The 15,492-nt window shown below is 46.2% G+C and overlaps 1 protein-coding gene across 2 annotated transcripts in view; it reads left to right on the forward strand.

The window, feature by feature from the left end:
- The window catches only part of LOC110517647 (protocadherin-9), a 521,577-nt gene that overhangs the window by 252,147 nt on the left and 253,938 nt on the right, over positions 1 to 15,492 (forward strand). The window lies entirely within an intron of this gene.

A 15,492-nucleotide genomic window follows, 5' to 3' on the forward strand; every position in this document is an offset into this window, starting at 1 on the left:
CAAACTGTTGCCACAAAGTTGGAAGCAATGAATCATCTAGAATGTCATTGTATGCTGTAGTGTTAAGATTTCCCTTCACTGGAACTAAGGGAACCATGAACCACGAAAAACAACCCCAGACCATTATTCCTCCTCCACCAAACTTTACAGTTTGGCGTCCTGACAATCCCAGATTCGTCCATCGGACAGCCAGGTGGTGATTGCAACCGAGGACGGGCCATTTTTACACGTTGCCTGTTTCAGGACTTGGCGGTCCCATTCTGTGAGCTTCTCTGTCCGTTTCCCACTTCACAATAACAGCACTTACAGTGGACCGGGGAAGCTTCTAGCATCGGTAGAAATTTGACAAATTGACTTGTTGGAAAGGTTAGCATCCTATGACGGTGCCTCGTTGAAAAGTCACTGAGCTCTTCAATACGGGTCATTCTACTGCCGTTGTTTGTCTATGGAGATTGCATGGCTGTGTGCTCGAATTTATTTGAAGAGGTGTCCACATACTTATATATATATATATATTTGGAGCAGAGCTCTGACACTAGCCAATCAGAAGTCTGTCTGTGTGGATCCTGATGTGGATCCTGATGATATCTATATATATATATATATATAGTTTGGAGCAGAGCTCTGACACTAGCCAATCAGAAGTCTGTCTGTGTGGATCCTGATGATATCTATATATATATATATAGTTTGGAGCAGAGCTCTGACACTAGCCAATCAGAAGTCTGTCTGTGTGGATCCTGATGATATCTATTTAGCTGTGTGTGTGTGTGTGTGTGTGTGTGTGTGTGTGTGTGTGTGTGTGTGTGTGTGTGTGTGTGTGTGTGTGTGTGTGTGTGTGTGTGTGTGTGTGTGTGTGTGTGTGTGTGTGTGCGTGAAAGAGAGAGAGCACAAAATATATTAAAAAAAGGTCCAACAAAGTGGTGTTTTTCTAGGAGAAGGTTGAGTTGAAACATCCCCTGTTACATTACCTGAGGTTCCTGAACTCTGTTTCAGTCAGCGTACAGGTTCATACTGAGGTTCCTGAACTCTGTTTCAGTCAGCGTAGAGGTTCATACTGAGGTTCCTGAACTCTGTTTCAGTCAGCGTAGAGGTTCGTACGGAGGTTCCTGAACTCTGTTTCAGTCAGCGTAGAGGTTCATACTGAGGTTCCTGAACTCTGTTTCAGTCAGCTTACAGGTTCATACTGAGGTTCCTGAACTCTGTTTCAGTCAGCGTAGAGGTTCATACTGAGGTTCCTGAACTCTGTTTCAGTCAGCGTAGAGGTTCATACTGAGGTTCCTGAACTCTGTTTCAGTCAGCGTAGAGGTTCATACTGAGGTTCCTGAACTCTGTTTCAGTCAGCGTAGAGGTTCATACTGAGGTTCCTGAACTCTGTTTCAGTCAGCGTAGAGGTTCATACTGAGGTTCCTGAACTCTGTTTCAGTCAGCGTAGAGGTTCATACTGAGGTTCCTGAACTCTGTTTCAGTCAGCGTACAGGTTCATACTGAGGTTCCTGAACTCTGTTTCAGTCAGCGTAGAGGTTCATACTGAGGTTCCTGAACTCTGTTTCAGTCAGCGTAGAGGTTCATACTGAGGTTCCTGAACTCTGTTTCAGTCAGCGTAGAGGTTCATACTGAGGTTCCTGAACTCTGTTTCAGTCAGCGTAGAGGTTCATACTGAGGTTCCTGAACTCTGTTTCAGTCAGCGTACAGGTTCATACTGCATACATTAATGTTCTCTCGCTCCGGGGACGGTGTTCTCCTCGGTTAGTTCGTCATCCTCAAACGACATTCAGAGATCACTGATAAAGACAGAGTGGTTCATAGGGAATTCAAAGCACTTTGGGAGACACACACACACACACACACAGACACACACACACACACACACACACACACACACACACCTCTTTGGGAGCCCAGGGCTGTAAAACTCTCCGCTGTCTGAATCAGTAACTGGACCAGGTGATTCGGTCAGACAGGAGATTCAATGTGACTCTGCTGAACTAAGGGAAGATGATTCACACACGTTATGTCTGCACCATTTGGTCAGTAAGCTTGTCAGAGAAGGTCCAGGTCTGGATGGGGAGTATCCAGACTTCTATACCTTCACAACGTCCCTGTTCCATACCACGGGTACGGCTGGTAGCCTAGCGGTTAGAACCTAGTGGTTAGAACCTAGTGGTTAGAACCTAGTGGTTAGAGCCTAGTGGTTAGAACCTAGTGGTTGGAACCTAGTGGTTAGAGCCTAGTGGTTAGAACCTAGTGGTTAGAACCTGGTGGTTAGAACCTAGTAGTTAGAGCCTAGTGGTTTGAACCTAATGGTTAGAGCCTAGTGGTTAGAACCTAATGGTTAGAGCCTAGTGGTTAGAACCTAGTGGTTAGAGCCTAGTGGTTAGAACCTAATGGTTACTACCTAGTGGTTAGAACCTAATGGTTAGAGCCTAGTGGTTCGAACCTAATGGTTAAAGCCTAGTGGTCAGAACCTAGTGGTTAGAGCCTAGTGGTTAGAACCTAGTGGTTGGAACCTAGTGGTTAGAGCCTAGTGGTTAGAACCTAGTGGTTAGAACCTGGTGGTTAGAACCTAGTAGTTAGAGCCTAGTGGTTTGAACCTAGTGGTTAGAACCTAGTGGTTAGAACCTAGTGGTTAGAGCTTAGTGGTTAGAGCCTAGTGGTTCGAACCTAGTGGTTAGAGCCTAGTGGTTAGAACCTAGTGGTTAGAACCTAGTGGTTAGAGCCTAGTAGTTAGAACCTAGTGGTTTGAACCTAGTGGTTAGAACCTAGTGGTTAGAACCTAGTGGTTAGAGCCTAGTGGTTAGAGCCTAGTGGTTAGAGCCTAATGGTTAGAACCTAGTGGTTAGAGCCTAGTGGTTAGAACCTAGTGGTTGGAACCCAGTGGTTAGAGCCTAGTGGTTAGAACCTAGTGGTTGGAACCTAGTGGTTAGAGCCTAGTGGTTAGAACCTAGTGGTTAGAACCTAGTGCTTAGAGTGTAGAGGTCGGCTGGGAGCCTAATGGTTAGAGTGTGGAGGTCGGCTGGTAGCCTAGTGGTTAGAGTGTAGAGGTGGCTGGTTGTCTAGTGGTTAGAACCTAATGGTTAGAGTGTAGAGGCGGCAGGTAGCCTAGTGGTTAGAGTGTAGAGGCGGCTGGTAGTCTAGTGGTTAGAATCTAGTGGTTAGAGTGTAGAGGCGGCTGGTAGTCTAGTGGTTAGAGTGTAGAGGTCGGCTGGTAGTCTAGTGGTTAGAACCTAGTGGTTAGAGTTTAGAGGAGGCAGGTAGCCTAGTGGTTAGAACCTAGTGGTTAGAGTGTAGAGGCGGCTGGTAGTCTAGTGGTTAGAGTGTAGAGGTAGGCTGGTAGTCTAGTGGTTAGAATCTAGTGGTTAGAGTTTAGAGGAGGCAGGTAGCCTAGTGGTTAGAACCTAGTGGTTAGAGTGTAGAGTCGGCTGGTAGTCTAATGGTTAGAGTGTAGATGTCGGCTGGTAGCCTAGTGGTTAGAGTGTAGAGGCGGCTGGTAGTCTAGTGGTTAGAGTGTAGAGGTAGGCTGGTAGTCTAGTGGTTAGAACCTAGTGGTTAGAGTTTAGAGGAGGCAGGTAGCCTAGTGGTTAGAACCTAGTGGTTAGAGTGTAGAGTCGGCTGGTAGTCTAGTGGTTAGAGCGTTGGGCCAGTAACTGAAAGGTTGCTAGATCAAATCCCCAAGCTGATAAGGTAAAAATCTGTCGTTCTGCCCCTGAACAACCCATTGTTCCCTGGTAGGTTGTCAATGTAAATAAGAACTTGTTCTTAAAACTGACTTGCCTAGTTAAATTATAAATAAATAAATGGGTATTACCAGCTGTGCACACAAGTGGGAGCTATTTCTTTACAGTGGACGCAAGCTAAATGCTAAAACAGTACTAATGAATTCCCATAGCGGACGCTAGCTAATGCTATCAAAGTACTAGTGAATTCCCATAGCGGACATTAGCTACATGCTACCAAAGTGCTACTGAATTCTCATAGCGGATGCTAGCTAAATTCTATCAAAGTACTAGTGAATTATCATAGGGGACGTTTGCTAAACTCTGACAAAGTAATTGTGAATTCTCAAAGGTGGACCCTAGCTAAATGTTACCAAAGTGCTATTGAATTCTCATAGCGGACGTTAGCAAAATGCTATCAAAGTTCTAGCGAATTCTCATAGCGGACGCTAGCTAAATGGTATCAAAGTACTAGTGAATTCCCATAGCAGACATAAGCTAAATGCTACCAAACTGCTATTGAATTCTCATAGCGGACGCTAGCTAAATGCTAACAGGTAGTAGTGGATTCCCCTTCCAGACTCAAACTTAATGCTAACAAACTCAAACAAACATAAACCAATTACAAGAACAGACATCCCAGCATCTAAAGTTGAAAAACTATCTCAAAAGGTTTGCTGTACAAAACCAATATTAGACAGCAGAGATCTGGTCCCAGAAGGGGTCTGTCGTAACCAAGAAGTTTAACCCTGCAAAACTAGTCACTTTAGCAATTTAGCAAAACCGAAATGTGTAGCTGTAGCTCTGAGCTGGAGAGAATACATTTGGCACATCTTAGATAGCGGTGGTGTTTAAACTTATAGTTATATAAGATATTTATATGGCCAACATGAGTAGTGAATTTTAAGTGTAACACGGTCACCTCTCTTGAGATGCACAACGGTGCGTGGTCACGTCATGAAATCCTCCGTTGGCTCCGTGTCTTTGTAAACAACCAATGGGACTGGATTCATCAGCTGCTTCATAATGACAACATGATGCAAACAGGTGACAGGAAGAACACTGATTGATCTATGAACCCTAGTGGACACGTTCTGACCTTAGTTCTTAACTACTACTCCTCCTCGTCAGAGGACCTAGTGGACACGTTCTGACCTTAGTTCTTAACTACTACTCCTCCTCGTCAGAGGACCTAGTGGACACCTTCTGACCTTAGTTCTTAACTACTACTCCTCCTCGTCAGAGGACCTAGTGGACACGTTCTGACCTTAGTTCTTAACTACTACTCCTCCTCGTCAGAGGACCTAGTGGACACGTTCTGACCTTAGTTCTTAACTACTACTCCTCCTCGTCAGAGGACCTAGTGGACACGTTCTGACCTTAGTTCTTAACTACTACTCCTCCTCGTCAGAGGACCTAGTGGACACGTTCTGACCTTAGTTCTTAACTACTACTCCTCCTCGTCAGAGGACCTAGTGGACACGTTCTGACCTTAGTTCTTAACTACTACTCCTCCTCGTCAGAGGACCTAGTGGACACGTTCTGACCTTAGTTCCTTCCTACTCCTCCTCCTCGTCAGAGGAACTAGTGGACACCTTCTGACCTTAGTTCTTAACTACTACTCCTCCTCGTCAGAGGACCTAGTGGACACGTTCTGACCTTAGTTCCTTCCTACTCCTCCTCGTCAGAGGACCTAGTGGACACGTTCTGACCTTAGTTCCTTTCTACTCCTCCTCGTCAGAGGACCTAGTGGACACGTTCTGACCTTAGTTCCTTCCTACTCCTCCTCCTCGTCAGAGGACCTAGTGGACACCTTCTGACCTTAGTTCCTTCCTACTACTCCTCCTCGTCAGAGGACCTAGTGGACACGTTCTGACCTTAGTTCCTTTCTACTCCTCCTCGTCAGAGGACCTAGTGGACACGTTCTGACCTTAGTTCCTTTCTACTCCTCCTCCTCGTCAGAGGACCTAGTGGACACGTTCTGACCTTAGTTCCTTCCTACTCCTCCTCCTCGTCAGATGACCTAGTGGACACGTTCTGACCTTAGTTCCTTCCTACTCCTCCTCCTCGTCAGAGGACCTAGTGGACACGTTCTGACCTTAGTTCCTTCCTACTCCTCCTCCTCGTCAGAGGACCTAGTGGACACGTTCTGACCTTAGTTCCTTTCTACTCCTCCTCGTCAGAGGACCTAGTGGACACGTTCTGACCTTAGTTCCTTCCTACTCCTCCTCCTCGTCAGAGGACCTAGTGGACACGTTCTGACCTTAGTTCCTTTCTACTCCTCCTCGTCAGAGGACCTAGTGGAAACGTTCTGACCTTAGTTCCTTTCTACTCCTCCTCGTCAGAGGACCTAGTGGACACGTTCTGACCTTAGTTCCTTCCTACTCCTCCTCCTCGTCAGAGGACCTAGTGGACACGTTCTGACCTTAGTTCCTTCCTACTCCTCCTCCTCGTCAGAGGACCTAGTGGACACGTTCTGACCTTAGTTCCTTTCTACTCCTCCTCGTCAGAGGACCTAGTGGACACGTTCTGACCTTAGTTCCTTCCTACTCCTCCTCCTCGTCAGAGGACCTAGTGGACACCTTCTGACCTTAGTTCTTAACTACTCCTCCTCCTCGTCAGAGGACCTAGTGGACACCTTCTGACCTTAGTTCTTAACTACTACTCCTCCTCGTCAGAGGACCTAGTGGACACGTTCTGACCTTAGTTCCTTTCTACTCCTCCTCGTCAGAGGACCTAGTGGACACGTTCTGACCTTAGTTCCTTCCTACTCCTCCTCCTCGTCAGAGGACCTAGTGGACACGTTCTGACCTTAGTTCCTTCCTACTCCTCCTCCTCGTCAGAGGACCTAGTGGACACGTTCTGACCTTAGTTCCTTCCTACTCCTCCTCCTCGTCAGAGGACCTAGTGGACACATTCTGACCTTAGTTCCTTCCTACTCCTCCTCCTCGTCAGAGGACCTAGTGGACACGTTCTGACCTTAGTTCCTTTCTACTCCTCCTCGTCAGAGGACCTAGTGGACACGTTCTGACCTTAGTTCCTTCCTACTCCTCCTCCTCGTCAGAGGACCTAGTGGACACCTTCTGACCTTAGTTCTTAACTACTACTCCTCCTCGTCAGAGGACCTAGTGGACACGTTCTGACCTTAGTTCCTTCCTACTCCTCCTCCTCGTCAGAGGACCTAGTGGACACGTTCTGACCTTAGTTCCTTCCTACTCCTCCTCCTCGTCAGAGGACCTAGTGGACACGTTCTGACCTTAGTTCTTTCCTACTCCTCCTCCTCGTCAGAGGACCTAGTGGACACCTTCTGACCTTAGTTCTTAACTACTACTCCTCCTCGTCAGAGGACCTAGTGGACACGTTCTGACCTTAGTTCCTTTCTACTCCTCCTCGTCAGAGGACCTAGTGGACACGTTCTGACCTTAGTTCCTTCCTACTCCTCCTCCTCGTCAGAGGACCTAGTGGACACGTTCTGACCTTAGTTCCTTCCTACTCCTCCTCCTCGTCAGAGGACCTAGTGGACACGTTCTGACCTTAGTTCCTTCCTACTCCTCCTCCTCGTCAGAGGACCTAGTGGACACATTCTGACCTTAGTTCCTTCCTACTCCTCCTCCTCGTCAGAGGACCTAGTGGCCACGTTCTGACCTTAGTTCCTTCCTACTCCTCCTCCTCGTCAGAGGACCTAGTGGACACGTTCTGACCTTAGTTCCTTCCTACTCCTCCTCCTCGTCAGAGGACCTAGTGGCCACGTTCTGACCTTAGTTCCTTCCTACTCCTCCTCCTCGTCAGAGGACCTAGTGGACACGTTGACTGTATTAATTCAAAAAGATCACAACAAAAAACTATTTTTTAATTTGAGTTATTGATAATATTGAAAATCATACTGTATATATATATACACACATATACACACATATACACACATATACACACATATATACACATATACACACATATACACACATATATACACATATACAGAGATATACACAGATATACACACATATACACAGATATACACACATATACACACATATACACCGATATACACACATATACACAGATATACACACATATACACACATATACACACATATATACACATATACACACATATACACACATATATACACATATACAGAGATATACACAGATATACACACATATACACAGATATACACACATATACACACATATACACAGATATACACACATATACACAGATATACACACATATACACACATATACACAGATATACACACATATACACATATATACACACATATACACACATATACACAGATATACACACATATACACAGATATACACATATATACACACACACACACACACACACACACACACACACACACACACACACACACGCACACGGACACGCACATGCACACACACACTCACCTACATATAAACACACACAGAACCCCCTCAGACCCCTCCCCCCAACACACACAGAACCCCCTCAGACCCCCTCCCCCTCCCCCCAACACAGACAGAACCCCCTCAGACCCCCTCCCCCCAACACACACAGAACCCCCTCAGACCCCCTCCCCCAAACACACACAGAACCCCCTCAGACCCCCTCCCCCTCCCCCCAACACAGACAGAACCCCCTCAGACCCCCTCCCCCCAACACACACAGAACCCCCTCAGACCCCCTCCCCCCAACACTCACCTCTATCTGGACCGGCCAGGTTTAGACACACTGTGGGTTTTTCCTCTGGTATGCCAGATGGCTCGTACTCTCGCTGAATTACATCCCTGTGCCCGGCGGTATACATTGGTATGCAGAGCGTTCTTTCAGTGGGAGAAATGTATGTTTTTATTTATTTATTTAAATAAACAGGCTACTCTTCCTGGTCTCCGTACCTGAGAGACTCTTTATCACAGCTGAGCAGCAGAGTGGAAGAGAGGAGTGGAACAGCGTCTCAGACGGATACCGGGTGGGTGCGGCACAAATGGCACCCTATTCCCTATGTAGGTCACTACTTTGGACCTGGGGGCCCACAGGGAGTCCCCATAGAGCTCTGGTGAAATGTAGTGCGCTATATAGGGAATAGGGTGAGATTTGGTCCACATCCTGGGCTGAGCGAGTTTCCCTTCCTTCTTCCTCTGACTACCTAAATCCTGCTCCCTGCTCAGTGAGAGACACACACCAGAGAAGAAGACAGGATAACATACATGCAGAGCAGTGTGCTGTGTGTGTGTGTGTGTGTGTGTGTGTGTGTGTGTGTGTGTGTGTGTGTGTGTGTGTGTGTGTGTGTGTGTGTGTGTGTGTGTGTGTGTGAGTGAGTGAGTGAGTGAGTGAGTGAGTGTGGACTGGACACCCTGTACTGTACAACATCACCATTCATCCTACTGGTTAAATCAGATTTGCACTAAGTACTACATTCACTACAAGAAGGATGGAAGTGTATTAAACAGGAAGTGTATTAAACAGGAAGTGTTCAATTCTAAAATGATCTACCGTTTCCTGTTGCTTTTTGGGGCCTCTGAGTACAGGTTGTTACTACATTTACCATTTCACACCCTGAGATCATATTAGAGAAAGAGGAGGAAGAGGAGGAGGGGAGGGATGAGGGGGGGGTAGTGGAGGAGAGGGAGGAGGAGAAGGAAGAGAGGGAGGAGGAGGAGATGGAGGGGGGAGGAAGAGGAGGTGAGGGAGAAAGGGGGAGGAGGAGGAGGAGGAGAGGGAGGAGGAGGAGCAGGAGGAGATGGAGGAGGTGAGGGTGAAGGGGGGAGGAGGGGGGGGTGAGGAGGGGGAGGAGGGGGGAGGAGGAGGAGGAGATGGAAGAGGAGGAGGTGAGGGAGAAGGGGGAGGAAGAGGGGGGAGGAGGGGGAGGAGTAGGGGGAGGGGGAAGAGGAGGGGGAGATGGAGGAGGAGAGGGGAGGGGGAGGAGGAGGAGGAGGAGGAGGAGATGGAGGAGGGGGGAAGAGGAGGAGGTGAGGGAGGAGGGGGGAGCGGGAGGGAGGAGGAGGACAGTGTGGATTCTGTTTGTACAATATAGTGCTGGTTCTATGCAGCCTGTTTCATTTAAATGACTTGTCTCAGGTATTTAAACCCCGGTGTCCTGACCTCTTGTAGTGTTCATGTTTGTGTTAGTGAATAGCATTCAGGGCAGGCTGCTGATCAGAAAGGCTACTGGCTTCATAAGTAGCATGCTGAGCGAGATTAACACCAAGGGTTAGAGAACAACATTACACTGGTAGAGAGAGGAGAGGAGAGGAGAGGAGAGGAGAGGAGAGGAGAGGAGAGGAGACGGAGGAGAGTGGAGGAAGGAGGAGGGGAGGGAGGAGGAGGGGAGGCAGAGGAAAGGAGGCAGAGGAGAGAAGAGGAGAGGAGAGGAGAGGAGAAGAGAAGAGAAGAGAAGAGAAGAGAAGAGAAGAGAAGAGAAGAGAAGAGAGGAGAGGAGAGGAGAGGAGAGGAGAGGAGAGGAGAGGAGAGGAGAGGAGAGGAGAGAAGAGAAGGGGAGAAGAGAGGATAGGAGAGGAGAGGAGAGGAGAGGAGAGGAGAAGAGAGGAGAGGAGAGGAGGAAGGAGGAGGGGAGTGGAGGGAGGAGGAGGGGAGGCAGAGGAAAGGAGAGGAGAGGAGACAGAGGAGAGGAGACGGAGGAGAGGAGAGGAGTGGAGGGGAGGAAGGAGGGGAGGGGAGGGAGGAGGAGGAGGGGAGGGGAAGGGAGGGAGGAGGAGGGGAGGCAGAGGAGAAAACAGTACAGGACCAAATGGCATTTATCCCGTAGATACCTGATCAAAAGTTGTCCACTTCGTCGGCGACAGGATGCTATTTTGGGACATATATCATAGAGGCTTATTGACGAGTGCTCTTCAGTCTCCTTGAATTAATATTAAACTAAATATCCACTAAACATTCAGACTCCGTGTGTTTTCCTGACAGCAGTGATGCCATTATGAGAGCTGAAGGATGTCGTTATCAGAGTATGTGTGGGAGCCCAGAGTCCCAAATGGGTTCCTCAGGTCTCCATTATGAGAGCTGAAGGATGTCGTTATCAGAGTATGTGTGGGAGCACAGAGTCCCAAATGGGTTCCTCAGTTCTCCGTTATGAGAGCTGAAGGATGTCGTTATCAGAGTATGTGTGGGAGCACAGAGTCCCAAATGGGTTCCTCAGTTCTCCATTATGAGAGCTGAAGGATGTCGTTATCAGAGTATGTGTGGGAGCACAGAGTCCCCAAATGGGTTCCTCAGTTCTCTATGTTAATGCTCTTCTTTTTTGATTCAGGGCACATAAGACTCGTAGTGCACTACGTAGGGAATAGGGTGCCATTTTGGGACACACCCTGCCAATGTGCTGGTGATTTTAAAGGGGAATGTACGTTGTTGTTAAATGATTCCAATAATTTCAATGTCAAAACTAAACAAAGGACTTCCATTAGAATCACAGGACCATGAAACCTTTTTAGGGCCTTTTGTCTGAACTAGATCCCTATTTCATTTATAGTGCAGGGCTCTGGTCTAAAGTAGTGCACTATATAGGGAATAGGGTTCTATAGGGCTCTGGTCTAAAGTAGTGCACTATATAGGGAATAGGGTTATATAGGGTCCTGGTCTAAAGTAGTGCACTATTTAGGGAATAGGGTTCTATAGGGTTCTGGTCTAAAGTAGTGCACTATATAGGGAATAGGGTTCCATAGGGCTCTGGTCTAAAGTAGTGCACTACATAGGGAATAGGGTTCTATAGGGTTCTGGTCTAAAGTAGTGCACTATATAGGGAATAGGGTTCCATAGGGCTCTGGTCAAAAGTAGTGCACTATATAGGGAATAGGGTTCTATAGGGCTCTGGTCTAAAGTAGTGCACTATATAGGGAATAGGGTTCCATAGGGCTCTGGTCTATAGTAGTGCACTATATATAGGGAATAGGGTTCTATAGGGCTCTGGTCTAAAGTAGTGCACTATATAGGGAATAGGGTTCTATAGGGCTCTGGTCTGAATTAGTGCACTATATAGGGAATAGGGTTCCATAGGGCTCTGGTCTATAGTAGTGCACTATATAGGGAATAGGGTTCTATAGGGCTCTGGTCTAAAGTAGTGCACTATATAGGGAATAGGGTTCTATAGGGCTCTGGTCTATAGTAGTGCACTATATAGGGAATAGGGTTCTATAGGGCTCTGGTCTAAAGTAGTGCACTATATAGGGAATAGGGTTCCATAGGGCTCTGGTCTATAGTAGTGCACTATATAGGGAATAGGGTTCCATAGGGCTCTGGTCTATAGTAGTGCACTATATAGGGAATAGGGTTCCATAGGGCTCTGGTCTAAAGTAGTGCACTACATAGGGAATAGGGTTCCATAGGGCTCTGGTCTATAGTAGTGCACTATATAGGGAATAGGGTTCTATAGGGCTCTGGTCTAAAGTAGTGCACTATATAGGGAATAGGGTTCTATAGGGCTCTGGTCTGAAGTAGTGCACTATATAGGGAATAGGGTTCTATAGGGCTCTGGTCTAAAGTAGTGCACTATATAGGGAATAGGGTTCTATAGGGCTCTGGTCTAAAGTAGTGCACTATATAGGGAATAGGGTTCTATAGGGCTCTGGTCTAAAGTATCACACTATATAGGGAATAGGGTTCTATAGGGCTCTGGTCTAAAGTAGTGCACTATATAGGGAATAGGGTTCTATAGGGCTCTGGTCTAAAGTAGTGCACTATATAGGGAATAGGGTTTTATAGGGCTCTGGTCTAAAGTAGTGTACTATATAGGGAATAGGGTTCTATAGGGCTCTGGTCTAAAGTAGTGCACTATATAGGGAATAGGGTTCTATAGGGCTCTGGTCTAAAGTAGTGCACTATATAGGGAATAGGGTTCTATAGGGCTCTGGTCTAAAGTAGTACACTATATAGGGAATAGGGTGCTATAGGGCTCTGGTCTAAAGTAGTGTACTATATAGGGAATAGGGTTCTATAGGGCTCTGGTCTAAAGTAGTGCACTATATAGGGAATAGGGTTCTATAGGGCTCTGGTCTAAAGTAGTGCACTATATAGGGAATAGGGTTCTATAGGGCTCTGGTCTAAAGTAGTGCACTATATAGGGAATAGGGTTCTATAGGGTTCTGGTCTAAAGTAGTGCACTATATAGGGAATAGGGTTCTATAGGGCTCTGGTCTAAAGTAGTGCACTATATATAGGGAATAGGGTTCCATAGGGCTCTGGTCTAAAGTAGTGCACTATATAGGGAATAGGGTTCTATAGGGCTCTGGTCTAAAGTAGTGCACTATATAGGGAATAGGGTTCTATAGGGCTCTGGTCTAAAGTAGTGCACTATATAGGGAATAGGGTTCTATAGGGCTCTGGTCTAAAGTAGTGCACTATATATAGGGAATAGGGTTCCATAGGGCTCTGGTCTAAAGTAGTGCACTATATAGGGAATAGGGTTCTATAGGGCTCTGGTCTAAAGTAGTGCACTATATATAGGGAATAGGGTTCTATAGGGCTCTGGTCTAAAGTAGTGCACTATATATAGGGAATAGGGTTCTATAGGGCTTTGGTCTAAAGTAGTGCACTATATAGGGAATAGGGTTCTATAGGGCTCTGGTCTAAAGTAGTGCACTATATAGGGAATAGGGTTCTACAGGGCTCTGGTCTAAAGTACTGTACTATATAGGGAATAGGGTTCTATAGGGCTCTGGTCTAAAGTAGTGCACTATATAGGGAATAATGTTCCATAGGGCTCTGGTCTAAAGTAGTGCACTATATAGGGAATAGGGTTCTATAGGGCTCTGGTCTAAAGTAGTGCACTATATAGGGAATAGGGTTATATAGGGCTCTGGTCTAAAGTAGTGCACTATATAGGGAATAGGGTTCTATAGGGCTCTGGTCTAAAGTAGTGCACTATATAGGGAATATGGTTCTATAGGGCTCTGGTCTAAAGTAGTGCACTATATAGGGAATAGGGTTCTATAGGGCTCTGGTCTAAAGTAGTGCACTATATAGGGAATAGGGTTCTATAGGGCTCTGGTCTAAAGTAGTGCACTATATAGGGAATAGGATTCTATAGGGCTCTGGTCTAAAGTAGTGCACTACATAGGGAATAGGGTTCTATAGGACTCTGGTCTAAAGTAGTGCACTATATAGGGAATAGGGTTCTATAGGGCTCTGGTCTAAAGTAGTGCACTACATAGGGAATAGGGTTCTATAGGGCTCTGGTCTAAAGTAGTGCACTATATAGGGAATAGGGTTCTATAGGGCTCTGGTCTAAAGTAGTGCACTACATAGGGAATAGGGTTCTATAGGAGTCTGGTCTAAAGTAGTGCACTATATAGGGAATAGGGTTCTATAGGGCTCTGGTCTAAAGTAGTGCACTATATAGGGAATAGGGTTCTATAGGGCTCTGGTCTAAAGTAGTGTACTATATATAGGGAATAGGGTTCTATAGGGCCCTGGTCTAAAGTAGTGCACTATATAGGGAATAGGGTTCTATAGAGCTCTGGTCTAAAGTAGTGCACTACATAGGGAATAGGGTTCTATAGGACTCTGGTCTAAAGTAGTGCACTATATAGGGAATAGGGTTCTATAGGGCTCTGGTCTAAAGTAGTGTACTATATATAGGGAATAGGGTTCTATAGGGCCCTGGTCTAAAGTAGTGCACTATATAGGGAATAGGGTTCTATAGGGCTCTGGTCTAAAGTAGTGCACTATATATAGGGAATAGGGTTCTATAGGGCTCTGGTCTAAAGTAGTGCACTATATAGGGAATAGGGTTCTATAGGGCTCTGGTCTAAAGTAGTGCACTATATAGGGAATAGGGTTCTATAGGGCTCTGGTCTAAAGTAGTGCACTATATAGGGAATAGGGTTCTATAGGGCTCTGGTCTAAAGTAGTGCACTATATAGGGAATAGGGTTCTATAGGGCTCTGGTCTAAAGTAGTGCACTATATAGGGAATAGGGTTCTATAGGGATCTGGTCTAAAGTAGTGCACTATATAGGGAATAGGGTTCTATAGGGCTCTGGTCTAAAGTAGTGCACTATATAGGGAATAGGGTTCTATAGGGCTCTGGTCTAAAGTAGTGCACTATATAGGGAATAGGGTTCTATAGGGCTCTGGTCTAAAGTAGTGCACTATATAGGGAATAGGGTTCTATAGGGATCTGGTCTAAAGTAGTGCACTATATAGGGAATAGGGTTCTATAGGGCTCTGGTCTAAAGTAGTGCACTATATAGGGAATAGGGTTCTATAGGGCTCTGGTCTAAAGTAGTGCACTATATAGGGAATAGGGTTTTATAGGGCTCTGGTCTAAAGTAGTGTACTATATAGGGAATAGGGTTCTATAGGGCTCTGGTCTAAAGTAGTGTACTATATAGGGAATAGGGTTCTATAGGGCTCTGGTCTAAAGTAGTGCACTATATAGGGAATGGGGTTCTATAGGGCTCTGGTCTAAAGTAGTGTACTATATAGGGAATAGGGTTCTATAGGGCTCTGGTCTAAAGTAGTGCACTATATAGGGAATAGGGTTCTATAGGGCTCTGGTCTAAAGTAGTGCACTATATAGGGAATAGGGTTCTATAGGGCTCTGGTCTAAAGTAGTGCACTATATATAGGGAATAGGGTCCTATAGGGCTCTGGTCTAAAGTAGTGCAATATATAGGGAATAGGGTTCTATAGGGCTCTGGTCTAAAGTTGTGCCCTATATAGGGAATAGGGTTATATAGGGCTCTGGTCTAAAGTAGTGCACTACATAGGTAATAGGGTTCCATAGGGCTCTGGTCTAAAGTAGTGCACTACATAGGGAATAGGGTTCCATA

Source organism: Oncorhynchus mykiss, chromosome 7 (assembly GCF_013265735.2).
Source record: "Oncorhynchus mykiss isolate Arlee chromosome 7, USDA_OmykA_1.1, whole genome shotgun sequence".
In the NCBI taxonomy this organism is placed as follows: domain Eukaryota; kingdom Metazoa; phylum Chordata; class Actinopteri; order Salmoniformes; family Salmonidae; genus Oncorhynchus; species Oncorhynchus mykiss.